Consider the following 24,267-nt stretch of genomic DNA (forward strand, 5'->3'; position numbering starts at 1 on the left):
CACTGTGCTACTAGTTCCCTGTTCCCCGGGAAGAAAATGGAGGGCTATTACTTGTTGTTGAAAGATAAAGGTATTTATATACACAGAAGAATATTTACTATATTCTTGTTGACCATTGAAAATCACTTTTTAAAATAAACTCCAATAAACTTCTATGTACAATATTTCCAGTTGCAGAACTAACTTTTCCTCTAGTCTGTGTACTGCATGCCTTTTAGTCTTTTATACAGAAGTACACTTTATAGAGACTACAGTGGGGGAGCAATTGTGGTGTGTTCAGGGGCTAACTGTCCACATGAGGCACAATCTGAGGCCTTCATGGGTTGCCAAAATATCCTCCTTAATTTCTAATTTTGAAAATTGTTCAACAGTGTAGAGAGGGAAAGGTAATCCAAAGAAGTTAGCTGTGGCCTCTGGTCACTTCCAAGAGTGGCTATTCATCTTCTTATTTAGTCACCAAAAGGTGGTCCAAGGAATGTGAAGGGGTTAAAGACTGGTGTCTAAGATTGACAAGTCTGTAAACCTAATAGATTTTACATATACCAAGGAAAGGAAAACAGTGGTAGTTTGCATTTTTCCTAGTAAATCAAAGTAAAATATAACAAAAATTTATATACATGAACATTATAAGGGGGTATGTGAGGCTACCACATTTCAGATTTACCAGAGGAGTCAGAAAACATAGCAGGCTCAGATATATCAAATTATATCCCAGCTTTGTATATATTTAAATATTTTTAAACCATTTGCTATTCAGCAGCAAATGTAATACTTGCTTCCCATGTGACACTGACACACACACACACAGGTTCTGAGGAGAACATAGGCACTGCCATACTCTCTTCACATCCTCTGCCTTTCCAATTATGTGGTTATGTGAACACCAAGTAGAGGGCTTTCTAGGTGGACAGAGCAAAATGGTGGAAATCTGGGGGGAAATGCTTGAAAGTGGGTGTGTGGCAGCACAGATACTAAGATCAGCACTCTCCAGAGGATTGTCTTGCAAGAATGCTTTCAATGGCCCTGCATTTAGTCTGCTGAAAACAGAGCATCGTTTTTTTCCTTGCATTCAAATCAGTCCATGTTTAAGAATTATGATTTCAAATAGATGTACAGTATAAATAATAATTAATAATAATTTGTTTTATTTATATACCGCTATTCCAAAGATCATAGCGGTGAACAGCAAGTAAGCTAATTAGCAAGTAAGCTAATGTTTATACAGTGCGCCCGTGCCATATGCGGGCACCCTATACGCTTAAAGCCGCATGCTTACACTGAAAGCCACACGACAAGAAGGAAATGGGGCGAACTGCCGGCACGCCCCAACCCCATTAGTTTCAATGGGGCTCAAGCATACACAGAATTTGTCTTACACGGGGGGGGTGTGTCCAGAACGGATCCCCCGCATAGGACAAGGGCACACTGTACTTCAAATACCAAGCAGCCATTCATTTACACGCTAATCAATCCACACATTTGACAATGCCGCTGTAATTTGTTCTCATTTTCCCACAGAAACCCAAGTTTAACACATGAGGATCAAACCTTTACCTTGTAAAGAAAAAGATATTGGAAGCAATGTAAATCAGCGATAGCAAAATTGAAAAACAAGTGAACAAAAGTTAGCAATAATTCTTAGGTTTTTAAACAGGTGTGTATGCTGGAGAGGGTGAGCTTTTTAACTAGTTTTCAACAGTTTTTTAACTATTTTTTACTTTAAAAATCAAAAGAAAAATAATCTTGAAGGCAGGAATATTTTCTTCATTTTGACTTTATTTTTTCAGAAAGTATGGAATGCAATGCACTTCCAAACAGCAATCTATGACCCACATATTTAAATAATGTTTGAATATATGACTTATGTAACACAGGAAGGTAAAAATGCATTCCTTTCAGCCTTCTTTACTTCAGTAGATGCTCAAATATTAGGCTACCTCTGCTTTGCAATAGCAAGCAATTTGAGAAGAGCAGCTATTTATTTATTGCTTCACACAAAAATACAGTAATATGGCTCAATTAACACAATGCAAAAGAATATTAAAACCAGGCCAAATCAATATATATGTTTAGAATGAACTCAGGAATATTACATTCTTCCTCTTAATGACATTCTTCAACTCACTTTAATAAAAAATATATGATATTTTCCATGTTTTTAAAATACATAAGCAAACCAAGGATGGGGAGAGGAGAAAGGGGTAAAGGATGTAAATCGTTCAACTTCAAAAAAGGATAGAAACCATATCAGTTCATAATGACAAAGCAAGGATAAGAAATATTTTGGCATATACGCTCATACATGCAGTACAGACATCACAATAAGTGTCCAAGATAAACTGATGGAAATAAGTTTCCACCGTGTACAGAGTGACATGGTGATTCACTGAACAACAGATGGTAGATACTTGTCCTTCCAGTTTGGGATTAACAGAACTGCAGAAATGAATCTTGTGAGTCCTTGCAGTTGCAAAAAGATGACAAGGGCTTTCAAGTCCCACTTCCACCAGTCTGATAATCTCCAGATTGCAGGAGTATAGTTTTAAAGTACACAAATATCTGCATATTTTATTAATTTTTCTAAATAAAGTTAATCTGTAAGATACCTTCCAGCCAAAATAGTGCCATCACAGACCACACTGACATCACATGAACCAGTGAAGCACTGTCAGCACCACTGTGTCAGCATTCAACTGAACCTGCCAGGTTCTTCTCGGAACGGTATTGAAGTATCCAGTAGATATAAATCGCTGTTTCTGTTGAATCATGGTTTTAAAGTACATACACATATACCAGCTAGGGCAGCGTTCCACTGGTGTCCATATGAAGAACATTCCAGAGCTAGTTCCTCCTCAAATTTTAATATCTAGTTTACTACAGTCCAACAACTGCTTATACACAGCTGTTGTAGGTTTCACTGTTTGTGGAAACAACAGTAAGGCAAAATGCCAAGAAACCTAAGATTGATGGAGTATAGTAAGATATTAGATACATTTTAGCTGGAGGTTCTGGCAATATAAATAGATAACTGATATTTAAAACTGCAGCTCTTGAAATTATAGGAATTCCTCTTCCGACACTTAGTTTATTTGCAATATGGATCTCCAAGTTAATATTTTCAAAATAAGCTCTATCATTTTAGTTTCATGTTTGTGTTACACCATGAAGTTAACTGAGCAAGAGTATAACATTCAGTAGAAAATTGGCAAGTCTCTACATATCACACCTCCCTAATTGGTGATATAATGGGAAAGACCATTCCACTTGTCATGCATATTTTATATTTTAATTTCATCTATTTGGAAAGGACCGTCAATTAAGTTTATTCCAAAACTGTCAATCACTGTATGGAGGAGCTTTTGTAAAAGAAATACTTTTGTATAAGAAACAACTTACAGTATAACTTATAAGAAGTAATTGACTATGAAAATGAAAGGAAAAACAAAAATCTGAAAACTCCTATAAAATTTTTGAGAAGATGTGAATATATTAGGAAAATCATTGAGAATACAAATTACAAGTGACAAAATATGTATTAGCTTTTCCCAAATGACCATATTAAAGTATGTCCAGATTTCCAAGTTAAGTGATATTTGTCTCAATAAATTTAAATTCTGTTTAATCATTTGTGAAGTTTTCAAAGAGACACCATGATAGCCTGATCTAATATAAAAAGGAAAAGATAGGGAGGGAGTAATTTAGTCAGACCTTTAAGAATGATTTACTTCAGCATGAGCTTTTGTGGATTTTAATCCTTCAGATGCACTGAATGCATCTGAGGAAATGAACAGAAATCCATGAAAGCTCATGCTAAAAAACCTTCATCTTAAAGATGCCACTAGATTCCTTCTTCCTTGCCTTTTCATTTTATCATTTGTGAAGTGCCTCTACAGAGTAGCTCCACTACTGAGTTATGTCTCTATAGATGCAGCTTTCCTAATATTTGTTTCTGCCCTACAAGTACCAGCAGAATTACTAATCAGAAAATAAATTATGGTTGCACCAGAGCATTAGTTTGGATTTTGACCTAGGGTTTCCAGCCATGTCATTTTGTACACGACGTTTCATATTTGGGGGCTGAAAATCCTGTCCCATATATTAATTTTATGAGTTCCAGCATGGAAGTTATGGGCTACTTTTAAAACAACAACATGTTTATCTTTTTACTAGGTTCTTCCAGGGCCAAGATCATGGATATCTCTGCGTTATCTGTCTCTACATGCCAAAGGCTATAAGAATAAACCACTTTTTGGGAGGGACAACCTTGTCTCCTGTTTTTGTTTAAAAAAGGGGGAGAGGACTGACCATAACATTGATAATTACTTTATTTAAAGTTTACACAAACTGTGGAAGTGTAGACAGCTTTCAAACCCAGAACAATGTAGTAACAAAGTAATAATTTGGGAAGACCAGGGTTTGAATCTCTGCTTGGCCATGGAAACCCACTGGGTGACTTTGGGCAACTGGCACTATGTCAGCTTAAGAGGAAGGCAATGGCAAGTCTGAACAAATCTTGGCAAAAAAAAAAAAAACCTATGATAGAATTGCCTTAGGGTCACCATAAGTCAGAAAACCTTGAAGGCATACAACAACAAAGACAACTTCCTCCCATCTCTGTAATACAAGTTGTGTATATGCATACTACTGTGAATATGTAGTTCCTTTAAAAGACAGACTGGATTCAAACTTAGGGAATTCTATTGATTCCAATAGATCTACAGTTAATAATATTAGCTCCCAATGATTTCAGTGAGCCTGTTCTGAATACACATAAATCTGGATTCAACCTATTATATTTAGCTCTTCACTTTAGCTGTTAAGCACATAGATATATTATCTAGATAAATTAAAATATATTAAAATAATTTTAAAAACCAATTAACATATTTTACAACAGTTAGGAACGACAAAAATAAAGCTGATCTGAATCTTTATTATTGTATATATTTGCCAAGTTAATGTCATATCACTGAAGATTTTGTGAACCAAACTAAGCGTCTGTTTAAAAAGTCAAGACATTTTGTTCCCAAGTAAAATTGAGAGCAGTATAAAGACAGTCATGTACAAAAATCTACTTTTTCATGCAAATAAAGCAGTACACAAATCCGCTGCTAAAGAGAATGACAAGAACTCCTTTCCCATTCAGCTCACCCTTTTCAATTTACTGCACTTGAAACATTTTTGGGAGAAAGCTTGACAAACCAAGACCGGTTCTCAAGGTCGAACAATAACATTTAATTAGTGGGCTGTCACTTGAACTGGCATCCAAACTTTTGTGAAATACTCTATTCCATACTAATTTAACATTCTACAACTCTAACTAATAAACTAATAGAAAACCAGATTTTAGGATGCACAGTAGAAACGAAGAACTGATGGTGTTAGTGCAAAGAAATTCAAACATACATATTTTGGTTCTGCTAAAACATGCACAACACCTGGTCAAATGCTCTAATTTTCTATGGAAATTTTTCTACAGTACAAACACATACATACATTTATCTTTAGTTATCTGGTCTGTTGCACTGAAATCAACCATGTTAGATGGGTTAAATATAACATGGTTCATTTCAGTGCAACAGACCAGATATAGGACGTGAACTTATAGTTATTCTCCTAAGAAGACAAGTACTGACAAACCCTAGTGCTCAGAAGAACAGACTAACAATTGAATGCACTGCTAAGCTTGTTTCTACCTCTCAAAATCTCTTGCTTCTCAATCAATCACAAGTACAAATATTCAGGACAAAATGACATATGTTGCCTATGCACACAGACGCACAAATGTCCTTTTGTTAAACAGAATCTTCAGCTAGTTGTACCGAGTCAGATTTTGCTCAACTTGAAGTGCAACTGATAAATAGTCCAGACAGTGAGTGAAGCTGAAGGTTTTACCTCAGAAAAAAGCGAAGTCCTACTGTTGATATAAGATTTAAAAGGCATATCTCTCTTTAGATTCTGTATGTTTCCTTTAAACATAGTATCATTTAAGGTGAACTCGTCTTTTGTCAAATGTAAGGGAGATATATGCTGCTCTCTATACATTATTACAAATATTCCAATTTTTAAATATCCACATAGCCATTGGAATGTGTTTGAATGTAAACATTTTTAAACCTTAAGTGCTAATCAGGCAACATTGTTAGGAGCACTCAAAAAATTACCAGTTCTGCTGCCCAAGGCCCAAATACAGACAATGTCACTTTCTTATCTCAGTTCTAGAAGTACCGTAAACATGTAGAACTACAGTAATACCAAGTCTGGTTCTTGAAAGCAGTAATGTTAGACACCTCACAGAAGACCAGGAGCGGCTCACAAGTTCTCACTTTCCATGGAGCTCCAAAAAGATTAGAGGCAGCATAAGAGAACTTTCAGTTTGCATATCCTACATCTTTCAGATGAAGCAGTGAAAACAGCCTGTACCTAAAGATCCTCTAAACACTGATGCTGATACTGACTCAACAACGCAATTTGACATTCGTAAGTTGAAAGCACACACAGCATCTTCTATCAGAATACCACATCTGCAGCCAGATAAATGCCCTTATTGACAAGGATCAAACAGGATACTGTATATACTCGACTATAAGTTGATTTCACTTATAGTTGAGAGTAGGCTTTGGGGCCAAAATTATGGATTTTGACATGACCCCTAGATAAGTCAAGGCTAAAACTTAGGGACACGAATCAAGGATCTAATGGATGAAGAAAAGAAAAACAATACCAAAAAAACTTCAAAAATTCCAGCACGCATGTTTGTGCTCAAACTAAAGTTTCTAATTAATATTATTAATCAATATTAATCAATATTAATTAATTAGTATTTAATTAACAAAAATTATTATTAATTAAAACCTATCTGTGGTCCAAAGATATTTAGCCTATTTTAATTTTGGCCCCTACCTATTGCCAAGTTGTGAAGGTCTGTACTAAAGCCTGGACAGATGAGGGAACAGAGTGGGAAGTCAGTGCTTCCAGGACAGATTACACTCTTGCCTTTCACCAAGTGATGTTCCTTTTTAAAATAAGAGTTAAAGTACAGTACTTATATTGACCCATGGATAAGTTGACTCAGGGTTTTGGGGTCAATTTTTTTAAACTAAACTTTCCAGACTTATACATGAATATATACAGTAGATATTAATGCTCTGAACATAATAAATGGAATTATAATTTTGACCCATACAAGTACTTTTAATGAGTACTCTCAATTCTGACGAACTTTCAGATGGCTTCTTAATGTAATTAATGTAAATATACCAGAACATGTTTTCATGAGCAGACAATGTATCGGATCTTTTTGATGAGCAGTTAGAAGGACTGCAATTAAATTAATAAACTACACAACACTATCTCAAAGGTATTTTGGCAGCAGTAATTATGGCAAAATGTTTTAAAATGATATTACAATAATTATATTCATTTATGTCCAAATTTTTCCCCAGTTTGGGACTCAAGGCAGCTTACAACAGATAAAAAACACAGCTAAATATTCACAAATTACAAGAGTTAAAAAGTTATTGTTAAGATGCCATGGGCCTTGTACAATCACTCCTCAAGGCCTGTTGCAGAAATAAAGGCAGGGAGTAACCTCCCTGATAAGGGAATTCCAGAGCCTGGGGGCAGCCAATGAGAAAGACCTCTCTTGTGTTACCACCAAATGTACACATGAGGAAAAAGTCGCCCGAGAAGTTCTCAAAATATATGTAGCTTCATATGAGAGAACATAGACCTTCAAACAACCAGGACTTGAGCCATATAGGGCTTTATAGGCCATAACCAGCACTTTGATTCATGTACAGAAACTGATCAAAAGCCATTGGAGCTGTTGCAACAAGGAAATTGTGTGTTCCCTGTAACCGGCCCCAGTTAACAGTCAGGCTACAGCACTTTTTACCTGCCTCTTCAAAGGCAATCCCACATAGAGCACATTTCAAAAATCCAACCAGAATGCAAGGCATGTGTCACCATGGCTAGATCTGGCATCTCAAGGAACAAGTGAGGCTGGCACACAAGCCTTAACTGTGCAAATGCACTCCTGGCCATTGCCAAAAACTAGCTTCCAGGCTCTGGGTTGCCACCAGAGAACACCCAAGCTGTGGACCTGCATTTTCAGAGATGTAACCCTATACAGCACAGGTTGAACTGCTATCCCCTGCTTTCAACTGACCAGGAGCACCTCCATCTTGTCTAAACCGTGTCCATTTGTTCACACTCATCAAGTCTATTACTGATGACAAGTCCCGTTAAGGACTGGAACAACTTCCTTGGATTGTGGTGGAAAGGAGTAACAGACCTGGCCATAATTCACATATCAATGGCATCAAACCTCCAAACTCTGGACATCGTCTCCATGAAGTTTCTATTTCACAATGTTTTTTAATGAAATCTTAGTGTTGATAAATAAATATGACAAATAATACTATCCAGTTAAAATGTTTCTTTCTTTCCTCTGTCCTGAAATGCACAACAGAAATTGGAGGTTGGGGTGCTTGTATACAGTTGGGAAGGGAGCACGTGGACCTCCAACTGTTGTTCAACTCAGCCAGTACTAGCAACAGTCATGGGTGGTTGAGCTGTAGTCTATCAACAAATGGAGGGACATAATTCCCTACTACAGGTTGAGCTTCCCTTACCTGGAGTACCAAAATCCAAAATACTCCAAAATCCAAAATTGTTCACATGGGTGGTTTAGACAATGACACCTTTACTTTCTGATGGTTCAGTATACAAAACTTTGTTTCATGCACAACATTATTAAAAATATTGTATATAAAATTACCTTCAGGCTATGTGTATAACTATAAGGTGTATACAAAATATAAATGAATTTCATGTTTAGACTTGGGTCCCATTTCCAAGATCTGATTATGTACATGTCAATATTCCAAAATCCAAATCCCAAAACACTTCTGGTCCCAAGCATTTCAGATAAGGGACACTCAACCTGCACTGATATATGGCAACCCTAATGAAATATTTTGGTTTGGTTATTAGAATAAATAAATGACTGAAAGGAAGCTCATGGAAAGTAAGTCTCTCCCCCATCCCAATAGTTTATTGAAGCCGATTCCACAGGAGGAGGTGACTGTCTTGACTACTGTGGAATGGAAATAACTGCCTGTATTAATCTGAAGGCTCCCACAATTCTTCAGAAAACCTCTTCAGCTGATAAGCAGCTACAAGGGATGAAGAGAACCAATGAAGGACTGACTCATAAGTAGATACATATAAAACTGCATTGTTAACTTCTCAATCAACAGTAATCATCATCAATGACTCTTTTGGTGCTAGAGATGTAGCTATAGTAACAGAAAATACTGTACTATGGTGTAACACCTAAGGCCTGAATTATATACTTAATCCAAACAGGCATATTTTGCTTGACTATGGTGCATTAAGTGGCTCCCAAGTGTACTGGAAAATTTATTGCAAACTGAAGCTTTTCTGTTTTGCAGAATACTATGCTGAATTAAAGAGCCATATGCATTTTAATTTAACTTGGATGCTCTAACAGTGGTTCTAGAAATGTATCATCCTTTAATGTTCCATTTATTATTATTATTATTATTATTAAAACGTGAGCTAGCACAAGGAGTAAGTAACACATGGGGAGGGGAACAAGCATTTCTTCAGGTCAAGCCACAAGGGGTCACACATCTGTGCTGAATGTGGGTAGCAGGGCTAATACTGAAAGAAAACTGTTACACATTATCCACACTATCTTAAGTGAGCAGCTGTCTGCTTTAATTGTTCAGGTAACTGACTGATTCCATTCTATTTGCATCCTGCCTTTCTTCTAATGAGTTCAAGGTAGCTTACAGAGCTTCCTTTTCCCTGCTTTATCCTAACTGTGAAAGGCAGGTCAAGGTGAAATGGAGTGATTGGTCCAAGGTCACAGAATAATTTTAATTGCTCAGTATGAACTATAACCCAGATTTCTCAAATCCCTGCCCAATACTTCTCAATCAGCTGAGCAGCACATGCCTGGATAATAGGAAAGTGATGTTTAAATGTTCTCTTCTCTCTAACATTTTGCTCAGCTGATTGAATCACAAGTCAGCAGTGGTTCCAAATAGAGGTCTACTTCAAGGTATTCCTGGCACCCTCACAAAGCAGGCCTTTCTTGTCTCCGCTGGAAAGGGTAAGAGAATCCTTTGGGAACCATTGTTTTCCGATGTCTAAGGTCAGTAATTCCCAACAATGCTATCTTCTCTCTCCCCTCAACTTTCCCCAGGAGTGGGCTTCAGAGAGGGAGAAGTGACTTAGCAAGCCACATGGGGCGGCCCAGCTAACAATATGCAGACCATGGGCCAGAGGTTCTTCAAAAACATTACAGGTAGCAGCGTGCACACACCACATATACAGAATAAATATCCACCAGTATTTTTGCCCCTCTCTTTGCAATACATGGGTCTTTCTTTAGACTAGTACTCAATGGAGCAAATCTTTCTCATATCCTTGGCTTGGGCATTTTCCATACAGAAATTCATTCAAATCTTCTCTCAGGGCTCCTACTTTCAAAGGCTGAGGTCTTGGAGATCTTTTCTTTTACATATGGGATGAGAACCTTCTCAGCTCTCTTCCATATTTGAATTTCTAGACAAGACTCATACAGCTCCAACTCTTGAACTGAATTAATGATCTTAGGAAATTCCTAATTTAAAAACACATTATAGCTTTAATCTGGTGGAAGTAAACTAAAGCAGGCTCAAATGGCAGTTTTTTGTTTTTAGAAATTGGACAATGGGGACCACTTTCTTCCAAGAAAGTAAGGACAGGAAAAGACTGTACAAACAATTTGGAGTGTATTTTTAGCAGCAGCCCTACAGACAGACAAGGCTCATGACATCTCAAACTACAAGTCACAGTAGCACCAGTATAGTTAAAAAAAATAGTGTGGAACTATGTCTGAATTCTAGAAGTTCCCTTATCTGAGTAAAAGGCAGCATAGAAAGAGTGTGAATATAACAGGGAAGGGGCACGGAAGAAGAAAGCAAAAAAGAAACACTGACAAATATGGAGATGCTGACAAAGAGAAAATGAAATACAGTAAAGGGGAATCATGGCTAGGGAATAGGTGGCACAAATATGTGCAGGAACCAGACAAGCATATCAAAGTTTCAAATAGTGTAAAAGATCTAAGCATATGTGATCTCAAAGTCTGAAAGACAGTGGGGTACAGAAACTACAAGACACTCTTAGCTTCCAGGCACCTGTGACTATTCCTACAAAGGCCCTTTACAAATCCAAAGTATTGGATGCTCTCTTCTCTTTTTACTAATTTGTTTTTATGTTTTAATCATATTTGTTTCTATTTGACTTAATACTGTTAACTATCTTGAGTGCCATTTTGAGCAGAAAGACAGAACATAAATTTAATAAATAAACAGTATCAACACCCACCTCCCAAAAAAGGAAATGGAAGCAGTGTGGATAAAGAAGTATGGCACTGAACATAAATACAAACAGCTAAACAAAGCAAAATCATGATAAAATATAATAAAGCTACTTTTATAAAATCCTTCTTTTACCATGAGTATCTTAAGTATTTCCAAAGTTACCTGTGCATACAATAGACTGCAAACCATGCTTGCGTATTTTGTTTCTTATTACCACAGTCTTCTGATGAAAGACATATGATATTTCTGGGAACAGAAATATTCTCAATAGCAAAGAGAATAATAATTCTAAATGCCTAGCATTTTCATGTCCTAGTTACTTTTGTAGTACAAAACAAAGTACTTGATTATGAAGCTGCTAGCTTGGGATGAATTTATCAGCAATGGTATCTTCTGTGAAGAGAAATAGAAGCAGGATATCAAGAGGAAAGAGATGCTGAGTATAACAATATGCTAAGGAACTCTATACTCTTTAATTAACTAAATTTCTCTGAGTCATCAGGATTGATCAAAGTCACTTTTAAACGCTCCTCAGTAATACCGATTTTTTTTCAACAAGATTTAATTCTGTGAAAATATCTGCCTCACCCGTAAAACTGTTCACCCATTTGTGGAAGCTGCATGGCTACCTAATATTAGTTTTAAGATATTAGTATTTAATAATTATAAATACACACTAAACTTCATGTTCCTATTACCTCACATAGAAACTGAAGGCACAAACTACCAAGTAGATGGAATAATGGAGAATACCACATGCTGTCAGCTGGTATATCTGAATACAACAGGAACTAGATACACTTAGGCCCAGAACACACAGGCCAAATGGAGCACCTTCCAGACACTTTGGAAGTATGGTGTTCAAACAATGCATGCCTCTAAAGTGGCCTGAAGCCGCAACAAAGCCACACTCCAGTCTTCGCTGTCTTCAGAAAAAAAAATGTACCTTGAGTAAGAACAAGAACACAGAAGCCTTCCCACAAATGGGAGGATTCTTGAGACCATCTGGCCAATTGTGACAACCAAATCTGCCATGAAGAGGTAAACATATGTGGGAAAATAACACAGCAAAGCCTCTTTCTTTCTGCATTACAATGAACAAGTAGTGGAACATCCATCTTTGATCCTAACAACAGCTTAGGTGGCTAAGGAAGGTGTTAAATAAATAAAACTGTGAAACAAGCAACAAAAAGAGAAAATGCACATAACCTGCAGCAGCAGAAACAAATTTCAATTAAGTGCCATCATGCAACATGTTAGTGTTTGCTTGAGTGACACAGCAGCTTCCTGACTGTAGCAGTCTATAGCAAAGGAAAATGAGATAGACCATTCCACTAGCTCTGCTGAAAGACCACCTCAAATGTCAATTACCAGCCACCATTTCAACAGGCTATAAGAAGGATATCAGATGTGAGGAGTGCCCATTTAATGAGCCCGGTCAAAAGACTACTTGATGTCCCTTTCCAATCTCTCCATCTCTTTTTTTCATTTTGTTTCAAGTTTTTTAGATTCCAAGGTCATACGTAGAAATTGACTTGTTTTCACTGACTCTATGCAAGCCACTTCCATTAGCCTTTTCTGGTTGAGAGACTGGTAAAATGTTATAAATAAATATAATCATGAACAGTATATTATTACCAGACTTGAGTGCTTTCCACACTTCCACCAAGACAATCATCATATAAAAGTAATACCAATGCAAGCCAACACCATTGTCAGAAACATTCATGGTAAGGATTGTTCTACAGAAAATGCAAGCAAGAGTAAAGCAATAAAATCCACTCACCAAGAAAACTTAGATTCCCCCTGCCTCCATACAGTGTGGCATCTAAGACAAAATGAATAATAAAAGGATTAATAACAGTGCAAATACTTCCTAGTTCTATGGGATAATAATACTGGGTTACATCTGGAACTTTAAAACCGAATTCCCATCTTCAAATGCCAAGCCAACCTTGTGATTTAACAAGTTCACCAAACTTCTCATCATCTTGTTATCAAATAATAACATATATCAATATGCAGACTGTATACTCATTGGTTCAGGTTCTTAATATTAATAATCCTATAATGGTAAATGTTCCATGGAGACAGTGAACTCAGGAAAGTATAGATCTTTAAGACTGTCATCACATACCTAAGTCAGTTCAGAGTAACTAGTTCTCACTATTCTTCATTCACAATTTCTGAAAGAAATTGCTAAAAAATGTTCAATATTATTGGCAACACCATGTGAATTCCATAACACTGCTAACTATACAGATAGGCTCATCTGCATTAAAAGTGTCCACACCAGAACAAGAATATAAACATCTAGTATGGTGACCTTCTGAACAATATGATCAGCTTACACCAGGCGTCAGAATCATGCAGCCTTTCAGAACAAGATCGGGGTTGCAACTTCCAATATTTCTCATAACTGACTAGGGCTGCAATCTTTATGGCTCAGCATAGCACGTCCATGTGTGGACCTATACCCTATCTCTAACTTACTGAAGAGCCTCTGATACCCCATCCATTCCCTGCAGGCCATTCCCTACTTTGAAGAGAGCAGCCAGGATCACAGAAACACCTGACTACATCCACATAGCAGATATGAAGTGAAATGATTTGCAGTAGCACTAAAGCAGCAGAGTAGGGGTAAGAGCTGCGTGTGCGCATGCCCTCCCAGTTGTCCCCTCCCTCCCTCCCTGGCTTTCCCCCTATTCACAGGTGAAAAGCCCGAGAGGGAGAGATGCATGCGCACACAAACAAAACAAACAGCTTCATTTATACATCGCTTCATACCAAACTAGCAGTGTCTAAGCAGTTTACAACTGTAAGCTAATTGCCCCCAACAATCTGGGTACTCAGAGCTAGGGATGTGTGAATAATCAAATCTGGGAGTACCAAAGCCACGACAGTCAAGGGTCGACAGTAATTTGAGGGCAGGAGGCTTCACAGCCTCTTCAATGAGTTGGGGGGGGGTGGGGTGATGCAGAGGGAGGAAGAGAATTCTAACCCACACAGTGCCTCAAAAAGTACATTCACAAGTGCGTATGTCCCTAACCGAATGCAAGTTTATGTTGCTTAAGGGCTTCTGGAAATTGCAGTTCAACAGTATAAAGAGAGTCACTCATAACAGCCAACCCCACTCTACAAGAAGCTAACAGTAACACCTCTACCCCTATCACAGACATTGCTGTGAATGCTGCCACATTCTCAGCAACTTTATTTAGAGTTGTAATCCTTGAATTAGCCATAATTCAAATTAAAACTTTGCTTTAACTGTAGTTGTGTATGGCTCAAAGAGGCAGAGGGAGGAAAATTATTTTACTATCTTGTACCTCAAGCATAACCATAAAATAACCATATTAAAAAGTCACTGAGTGAGACACTACTTCAAACCCTTGGGGAAAGTGGGATATAAATAGATATAATATCACTTTGAGTCCCAAATTTGGGGGGAAAGCAGAATATAAATATATGCTGACTTAGTAAAATTGGCAGCATTATAACTGGTTGATATCATATGTGGTATAGAACCTGCAGTTGTTACAATCTGAACATTGTCTCAGTCTTGGGATAGCCTCACCTAAGAGTACCGTTCAAATTTCCAGACACTGTCAGTACGAGCCATAGGTAGACAGCATCTGATTTATGTTCGAGACCTTGTGCTGGTTGCAACCAGCTCTCTGCAAGTGTCCCCACAAAACTTTCCTTTTCCAAAGTCCATTTATCCCAACAATGGCCGCCTAAGCCTCAATTCATAGCCCTATTGACATAAGAAAAGCCTAAGAACTTTTCGATCCTAACAAAAACCTACGGAGTTCAGCTTCCTGTTTTCGACAGCTGCCAAACCAAAGCCAATGGGAAGGCCAAAAACTGAAAATGAGACCCCAAATTAAACCCACCAAAAAAACTTTAGTATGAAAAGGGATCTTATAGCACCCTAACGGAAAGAAAGAAGCTGGTAGCATGAGCTTTTGTAGACTTGAGCTTACTTCCTCAGATGCATGGGGTGGAGTGGAGAGTCCAGAGACAGACCATAGGTCTACAAGAATCATACTACAAGATCAAACTAATTTCTTCCTAGTAATTCATTTTTCTCGATTTCTCTTATTGAAGCTTTCACCTCACTTTTTAGAATTTGGGTTCATCTTCACATGGTTCTTCATTCCATGTTCATTTTTTAAAATCTCTTTTATATAGTTCTTCTGTGTGCTGAATCTAAGTCTTTTAAATCCTTCTTGCTCCTGTAGTGTACAGCTGGCCCTCCACATTAGCAGCTTTGACTTTTGTGGATCTAATTATTTGTGGTTTTGATTATGTTCTCTCTAGGAATCTCTTAAGTCCTCCAGATGTTGACCATAGCGTTGTGCTGAAGAACCTAAAAATCCCCAGAGAAAACACTTCTCTAGGCATTTGTAGGTCTTCCAGCATGATTCTATGATCAACTTCTGGCAGATGTTGACCACAGAGTTGCACTGGAGGACCTTGAGATTCCTAGAGAGGTGTTATCTCAGGTAAAAATAGTGTTTTTTATTTGGTTTTTCCACATTCACAGGGGTTCTTCACCCCTAAACCCAGCGAATGTGGAGGAACCACCGTAATTACTGTTGACCTATGGTCTCTCTTTTGATTCTCCATCCCACCCTATGCAGCTGAAAAAGTAGGCTCAAGTCTATCAAAGGTCACACTCCCAACTTTTCTCTCTCAGTCTCAAAAATGTTACAAGATCAGTGTTGCCAACAATGCTCAGAAAATATCCCCCAGAATGTTTTACCCAAATCCAAAATTCCCAGAATTTCCCAATATTTATTATTATTATTATTATTCAGCCAAAATCACCAGAAAGAAATTAATTAAATTTCCTGGATTCCTCAGAAATTGGCAACACTGTACAAGATACCTTTGTGTACTCTGAAAAAGAAAGCCTCTCCACTCCACTCTATGCATCTGAGGAAGTAGGCTCAAGTCTAAGAAAGTACATGTTCCCAGCCTCTTTCTTTCAGTTAGCCTCAAAGGTGCTGCAAGATCCCTTTGCATATTGATTTTCAAGACTAACATGGCTACATCTCTAGGAAAGAGTAGGTCCACCAGTCACAGATGGCTACCAAAAAGTGCCTGTCGCGTATGCATGGGGAAATAAACGCCTTCCAAGCCTCGAGGTTTCCCATATTTGGGATGGGGGAAGGGGGTCAAGAAGCTAGCCAGACAATGGGGCAACCATACAGCTGCTGCTGGGGGAGCTCTGAAAGGTGGAATGCGCCCCCCCAAAAAAAGCCAGGACTTCAGAGCCACTGCAGTTGGTAAGGCAAAAGAGAACGGTTGTGGGAAATGGGAGAGGCTTTGGCCACTTGGTTGGGAGGGGAGGACTGTGGCCTGCGCCTGTGGGCAGGATGGCCAGACACATCCTCCTTTTCCAGGACATGTCCTCTATTTCAACCTTCTGTCCAGGAGGAATTCCAAAATGTCCTCCATTTTGAGCATGAATAAGAAGCATGAGTTTATATCTATGAGTGTTGTCAGCTTCAATTTGGTCATGTCCTACATATTTTTCTGGAATGTCCTCCATTCTGACATGACTAGGAGGCATGAACTTCTAATATTTATATTAAGAATTCCTAGCTTTTAGTTGGCTAAGTCCTCCATTCTGAGCAGGACTAAGAAGCATGGGTTTCGATTTCTGTTAAGAACTGTTGGCTTCCAGGTGGCCGTGTCCTCCACTTTCCTGGGGTGCCCTCCATTCTGAGCAGGACTAAGAAGCATGAATGCATATTTTGTATTAGATTTGCTGGCTTCCAGGTGGCCATGTCCTCCACTTCCCTGGGAATCCCTCCATTTCCAGCAGCAGCATGGGCTGACCTTCCCAGGAGTGCTTCCAGCTCTGTGCCTTTGCTCAGACCCTCCATTTTGTGGCCCCCAGCCCCTTCCCTTACTCACCTGCCCTCCTCCTCCTCCTCCTCCTTCTCTTCCTCCTCCTGCTGCTGCTCTGCTCCCTGGACCTTGCCTCTCTCTCCGTGGCGGCCTGTGTTCGGGGGTGGCTGCCCCACCAGGGAAGAGGGAGGCGGCGGCGAGGGCCCAGTCATCCGGGGCGCAGGAGGCTCCCTTCTCCTACCTGGCCCCGTCTCCGCCCCCCTCGCCTCCTTGCTACTCCCCGACCAGCCTCCCTGCCGCCATCTTGCTCCAGGAGACTACCTCCGGCGCATGCGCGGTAGAGGGAATTCCCGACTCCAGACAGAGAGACCCGGACCTTGTCTCCTCCTCCTCGTCGTCGTCGGGCAAAGAGGAAGAAAGGGAACCCACCGCGCATGCGCCAGAGTGTGTGTGAGAGTGCGCCGCGTTCGTTTCTTCAAGCTCTCTCTCACACCTGCTGCTGGGCGAGCAGCTGGGGAAGGGGCGGGGCCTGTAACGGAGCCTTTGATTGACAATGGAGCTCAGCGGAGGAGGGGGCGGGGCCAGAGGCAGTTTAGCCTTAGGGAGGACAGGCGCTGAGGGCATAATCCGTCTTGGCACCGCTTTAACGGCCATGGCTCAATCCTGTGGAATTCTGGGAAGTGTAGTTTTCTGCGGCAACAAACTACACCTTTCAGAATTCCATACAATTGAGCCATGGTTTTTAAAGAGGTGTCAAACCGGATTATGCCCTCAGTGAGGATGTAGCCCATATTTCACACACACACCTTTGAGTAACTTTAATACACATACTCTTTTTCACACACATTTTTCAGCAGCTTTAATATTTCTATTATTATTGTATTATTATTATTATTATTATTATTATTTATTAGCTGCGTATATTTCCTCCACACACTTTTCAGTAGCTTTAATACACTTTTTTATCTCTATGGAAGTTTGGGTTCCGTTGTTTTGTATGACATTTAGCCTTTTCTGTCACAGAGCTCTGGAGCCACAACAAACTACAAATCCCAGGATCCCATAGGATGGGGCCATGACAGTTAAAGCAGTGTCAAACTGCATTAATTCTGCAGTGTGGCAGCAAGCTCAGTGACAGCAGAATGCTATGTAATCTGTTATTATTGTGTTTGTACTATTGGGATTGGAAGAGGTGCGTCTTGAATTTCTTGCCTCGTGTGTCGAAATACTTTACCTGGATTTACCTAGACTCCGCTCCAGGCAACAAAATGTCTCGAGCCTCTCCTATGGCAGGGATGAGTATGCAAAGGGATCTTGTAACACCTTTGAGACTAACTGGAAGAAAGAAGTTGGAAGCATGACAACCTCCTAAACATGCATCAGAGGAAGTAGGCTCATCTACGAAAGCTCATGCTACCAACTTCTTTCTTTCAGTTAGTCTCAAAGCTGCTACAAGAGCCTTTTGCATACAGATTTTCCAGACTAACACGGCTATGTCTTTGAATTCTATCCCAGGAACAGCTGCCCTAATTCATAACAGAAAATAATTGTCATTTAAGCATCACCATAGCAAAGAAGAACTGTCTGCCACTCAGTGAAAATAAGTCTACTCATGAAAATATGCCAGACGCTTCAGTTTGCCATAGATGTTTATCACACTATGCTGTTAAAGAGGTACTATTCCAGTGTGACTCCTCTAGCAGCCTCCTGTTGCATGCTGGGATTGGCAGTTTTAAGGAGCTGAACTTCTCTGCCTGAGAATTCTAAATACCCCTCCTTAAAACTGCCAATCCCAGCATGCAACAGGAGGCTGCTAGAGGAGTCACACTGGAATAGTACCTCTTTAAGAGCATAGTGTGATAAACACCATAGTTATGCTGTTGTTAACAGATCTTAGGTTTTTAAAGTGGGAGGTTTGTGGGTTGTTTTTTTGTTACAGCACAGTATGTTATATCACCTTTTAAATAAGTATGTTATCTAGACATAATTAATAAGGAAATAAGGTGATTGGTTTTAGGACAGATCTCACATACACCATCCATGCACCTGAGGAGGTTGGTGGAAATCCTGGAAAACTCATGCTAAAATAAATCAGTCGTACAAGTACTATTTCTCTTCCTCCTGCCCAGCGTTCATTTTACGTTGAAACATATCAACAATGCTGTCTCATCAATACACCTCTCTGTTCTCTTTGACTATAGGATGTTGGATTACATTATAGTAGATACCACTCAGAATCTGTTCTAAGTCTGGGAAATGTTCAGAACGGTTAATTGACTCGCATTCTGCTTTTCACGGAGCCTTGGCAGGCACTATTGCTTCAAAAGGTTCTATAGTATTTTGTTTTATAAACCCTGGGAATTTACCACTCAGTTTTGATGCAACTCTGCTAAACTCAATAATTGTAGAAGATGGGAGTGTACAGGTTCCCAGGTTAGTCAGTTTTTTTGTTTCGTTTCTGTTTTTGCCGTTCATACTTTAAAAATTCAGCCTGTATTTGATTAACAGTTACATTTCCCCAGTCCTCAAAAATTGTATGTTTTTAAAAAAATCACAAGCAGGCCCAAAACCACTTCCTGAAAAAGAAAGAATGAGCTACATTAAAATGCTTGCAGCTAACACTGAATGAATATATATTTCAATTCCTTGTGAGTTCTTTTTAGTTCTGCAATTCATCTTTCTTCTGAGTGGACAGCCATAAGATTATGCTGTAAATTGGCCATCTAATGTTGCCTCCTCTTTTGGAGATTATCATCTGTTTTATGACACAGTCCTGTATATGTCTACTCAGACATCAATTCCAGTGCGCAAAGCAGTGGTAGCAATCATGGAATTTTCCAGAGATTACTGGACTGTAACTCCCAGTATTCCTCACCATTGGCTATGTTGGCTAGCCGATGGGAGTTGTAGTCAAACAATATCTAGGCCACATGATTCACATTTCTGTATGGCGTTGCAACTACAGTTGGCTCTCCACATTTGCAGCTTTGACTTTTGCAGATTTGATTATTCACATATTTGATTAATATGTTCTCTCTAGGAATCTCAAGTTCCTTCAGCGTGACTCTATATTCAACTTTTGCTGGAAGTTGACAATAAAGTCATGGTGGAGGACCTGCTGATTCCTAGAGGGACATTTATCTAGGCATTTTGTAGGTTCTCCATCATGACTTGATGGTGAGTTGCACTGGAGGACCTAGAGAGCCCTAGAGAGGAATTCTCAAGCTCAAGTCTTGCGGCGCCTCTGTGACGTCGCGAGGCGCCACTGGCGCATTCGCGACATCATAGGCACCGCGACACATCTGGACGCTATGCGTCCGATACATAAACATGGCGGCCCCCATGTGGAAGGGGTGCCGCCATGTTGTACGTATGGAATACGTACTAGGATTAGGGGGGTGCGGAAGCACCGCCCCTTCCTAACCCTAATACGTATTCCATACGTATTTTTTGGTGGTCTGTAACCCACCATTAACAACAACCCACATATTAAATCTGTAGTATGTTTTCATACATTAAATACACTTTTTTCATACATTAAACTACATTTCTGTTTTCGTACATTAAATAGCTCAGGAGCTAGCTTGCCTTTAAATATTCACTCAGCAATGAGTGAGAGCAATGAGAGGAATAGTTGTGGCTCCCTAACATTATAAATGTATGATAGTTCTGATACACTTATACCTTCTGTCTTTTTCTATAATTTAACTGCAAAATTAATGAGGAAAGTAGCACATGTGTGTCTTTTTCCAGAACGGATTTCAAAGATAAATCTGTTAGCATCAATTGATATGAAGATAAAAGTTCAAGAGCCCAACAAGGTAAGCTTTAGTAATTAATTTTGTCAGTTCACTCCAGGTCTCTTGAAACATTTAGAAGCATACAGTATGCCCATTCACATTCCTAGTGTTTTCCCCAATATATATTTTTTGAACATCCATTAACTTGATAATCAGTTCAAAGTGCTTCAGATGCCAGATGGCCATGTGGCTAAGCAACACTGGAATGTGGTTAAGATTGCAAAAGTTACTAGTGAAGAAGACTGCCTAAGCTAAGAGAGGCTGTGGTGGTTTGCTTTTGCCTGAGCCTCTGGGAAGAATAAGATTCTATTCTCTCATCTCCTGTCCCTTGTGCTGAGTTACATTCAAACTACTGTTGCACTTTGAACTCAGTTTATAGCAATGGAAGAAAGCTTGAGGACAAAGAGGGAAGTGGGAGGAAGAAAGAGAAACTGGGATATTTTAGAAACAGCTGAAACAGTGGGATGCTAGAGGACTGTTCTTAACAAATCAGGACAATTGGAGGTTATGGAACTCGAATCCTCATCATCCCCAGCCAGCATAGCATTGAGGAACACTGATAAATATTTATACCTTTTGTCCTACTGTTGTCTCTTATCAAAAATGTTTAAACAACCTAAAAGCTTACAAAAATGTGCAAAAACCTGTTTGACCAATAAAGAGAGTGAGAAAGAAGAATGAGTATATCCACACACACCTTGAGGTCTTGAAGAAATGCTTTTATCCTAAGAATCCAACTAATGTGGAGAACAGTTTAGCCATCATCTGTGGTGTGAGAAACCATTCTTGATATTGGCGGAACACAAGTAGGGTTGCCATAAGTGAGGACCTCCAAACCGGGACAAATGTAGGACAAATGCAGGACAACATTTTCAAATGTAGGACACATTTTATAAAAATGGAGGACACTCAAAAAATTGAGGCTTTTTTTTTGAAATGTTAATATAAATCCATGTTTCTTAGGCATGATCAAAATGGAGGACATTTTGACATTATTCGTAGACAGATCACGGAAATGTACTTCCCTTTCTGGCCACCCCCCTCTCCCCATTCCAAACAGCACATTTGAGCATTGAACATGGCTTTATTTTAACATTGCCTCTTGCATATTTCAGAGGCTTATTCCACAACCAAACCCTTTGCTCAAGGGACTTTGGTTTTTCTTCATTTTGACTTGTTTTGTCTGTATTCCTCCCCACTAAATAAAGGAGACATGAAATGGAGTTAATGGGTACAAGTTGTTCAACAAAAAAGTCTTGTGAGACTCTGTAGGCAAGAGGTGCACCATGTTAAGAACTGCATTAAGCACACTTAGGCTGCTGCCACACTGCTTTCACTCTCATCACTCCATCCTATGGAATCCTGGGATTTGTAGTTTGTTGTGGTGCCAAGGCTGGGCTTTGAAATCTCAGGCATAAGAGAGGCAAAAGGCTTGGGCTGCATCTACACTGGAGAAATAATCTGGTTTGAGACCACTTTAACTGTCTTGCCTGAATGCTATGGAATTCTGGGAATGGTGGTTTGTTCCAGCACCACAGCAGAATGGCAGTTAACCCCTGGAAAGCTCTCTGACCAAGGTGACCAATGCCCTCACCCCAAAATGTAGGGCACCCAAGCAAAAAAAAATGTAGGACATGGCCAAAAATAAAAGCTAAAAACACCCATGTAATTATAAATCCATGCTTCTTAGCCATGATCCAAATGGAGGACCTTTTGAAATTTGACCGAAGAGGACATGTCCTGGAAAAGGAGGAGGATGCCTGGTCGCCTTGTCTCTGGTCCAAAATACACTGCAGAAATAAAACAATGCTGGACTGAAATGCCCAGAGTTCCTCACCAAAGCTGCATCCACACTGAGGAAATAATCCAGTTTGAGAGTGACTTAACTGTCCTGGGTTAGTGCTGGGGAATGCTGGGAATTGTAGTACATTGTGGCCCCAGAGCTATCTCTGACAGGGAGTCCCATAACCCTCCAAACGTAGTTGAACTGCAGTGCCCAGAATGCCTCCCCAGGTGCATCCACACTGAGGAAATGGTCCAGTTTGAGACTGCTCAGTGCTGGGGAATCCTGGGAATTGTAGTCTATTGTGGCCTCAGAGCCATCACTGACAGAGAAGTCTCAATGTGTCCCAAACACTAGCATTCCCAGGATTCCCTAGCACTGAGTTAAAGCAGTCTCAAAGTGGGTTATTATTCCTGCAGTGTGTGTGAGAGATATAAAAGCTAGGGACTGGATTCATTTGGAGGATCTCTGTGTCCAAAACACACTGCTTGGACTGCCAGGGCTCAGTGCTATGGAATCCTGGGAATTGTAGTTTATTGTGGCATTGAGCTTTGGCAGTTAAAGGGGTCTCAAAGTGCGGGGGGGGGGGGGGAGAGAAAAGCCAGGGAGAGTGAATGAGCTCTGAGAGGAGGAGGAGGAGGAGGAGGAGGGAGGGAGCCAAGGGAGGTGGCCAGGACCATCAGCCTCCTCTCTTCCACCGAAGACTGCTGGCAAGAGGCTCTGCCCCCGCCTCCTCTGTGGACCATTCAGCTTCCTTTTGTCAAAAGAGCTCTGGTGCCACAAGAAACTACAATTCCCAGAATCCCATAGCACTGAGCCATGGATGTTTAAGGGGGGGGGTCAAACTATTTCTGCAGCCTTTGCTACCCCAAAGCCTTCTATTATTTACCAGCAACTTGCAAGGCAAAATCTCTTCCTTCCAAGCCCTTGAAAACCAACCCAAGTGGAGGGGGGCTGATTGCTTCTTTCCCATTGGTCAGCTTTGGGAGAAATTTGCATATTCCAAGTAAAGGTGTTTAGGGCCTCAAAAACGACCCTGTGATAAAGAATTACAACAATACTGAGTGGTAGACATTTAAAAGATGAGGCATTTAGACTCCCAGGGAAACAGGAACGATTGATGGCCTTTTTTTCTTTGCTCACTGTAACCTGAAAGTAATGCCTTTTGCAGGGTATATATACCAAGTGGGCTGGCAATAGCTCTGAGTGGCAGATGTCTTTAAGACCTGCTCTCTAGCCTAAGCCAGGCAGGGAGGCGGGGAGGGTGGCACACAGCCATGGGGAGGGGTGGAGCTGCCTCCAGGGCCTTGCTGGGGGGAGGGGCCAAACTGGGGCGGGACTGTGTGGCCCCGCCCCAAACTGGGAAAGTCCTGCCCCCAGGCGGGATATGGCAAGCCTAAACACAAGACATCAAAGTGTCAGT

General features: G+C 39.9%; 1 protein-coding gene across 2 annotated transcripts in view; it reads right to left on the bottom strand.

Annotated features, from left to right (window-relative positions):
• The window catches only part of APC (APC regulator of Wnt signaling pathway), a 122,749-nt gene extending 105,120 nt beyond the window's left edge, over window positions 1-17,629 (bottom strand). For both annotated transcript variants that reach the window (XM_089492267.1, XM_089492244.1), the window contains exons 1-2: window positions 17,328-17,629; window positions 13,189-13,230 (exon numbers count right to left, since the gene is read on the bottom strand). The gene's annotated coding sequence lies outside the window, so the exon portion shown is untranslated. The remainder of the gene's footprint in view (window positions 1-13,188; window positions 13,231-17,327) is intronic.
• Between the last annotated feature and the right edge of the window lie 6,638 nt (window positions 17,630-24,267).

Source organism: Sceloporus occidentalis, unplaced genomic scaffold (assembly GCF_023333645.1).
Source record: "Sceloporus occidentalis isolate IW3139 unplaced genomic scaffold, rSceOcc1.0.p SCAF_1, whole genome shotgun sequence".
Classification (NCBI taxonomy): Eukaryota; Metazoa; Chordata; class Lepidosauria; order Squamata; family Phrynosomatidae; genus Sceloporus; species Sceloporus occidentalis.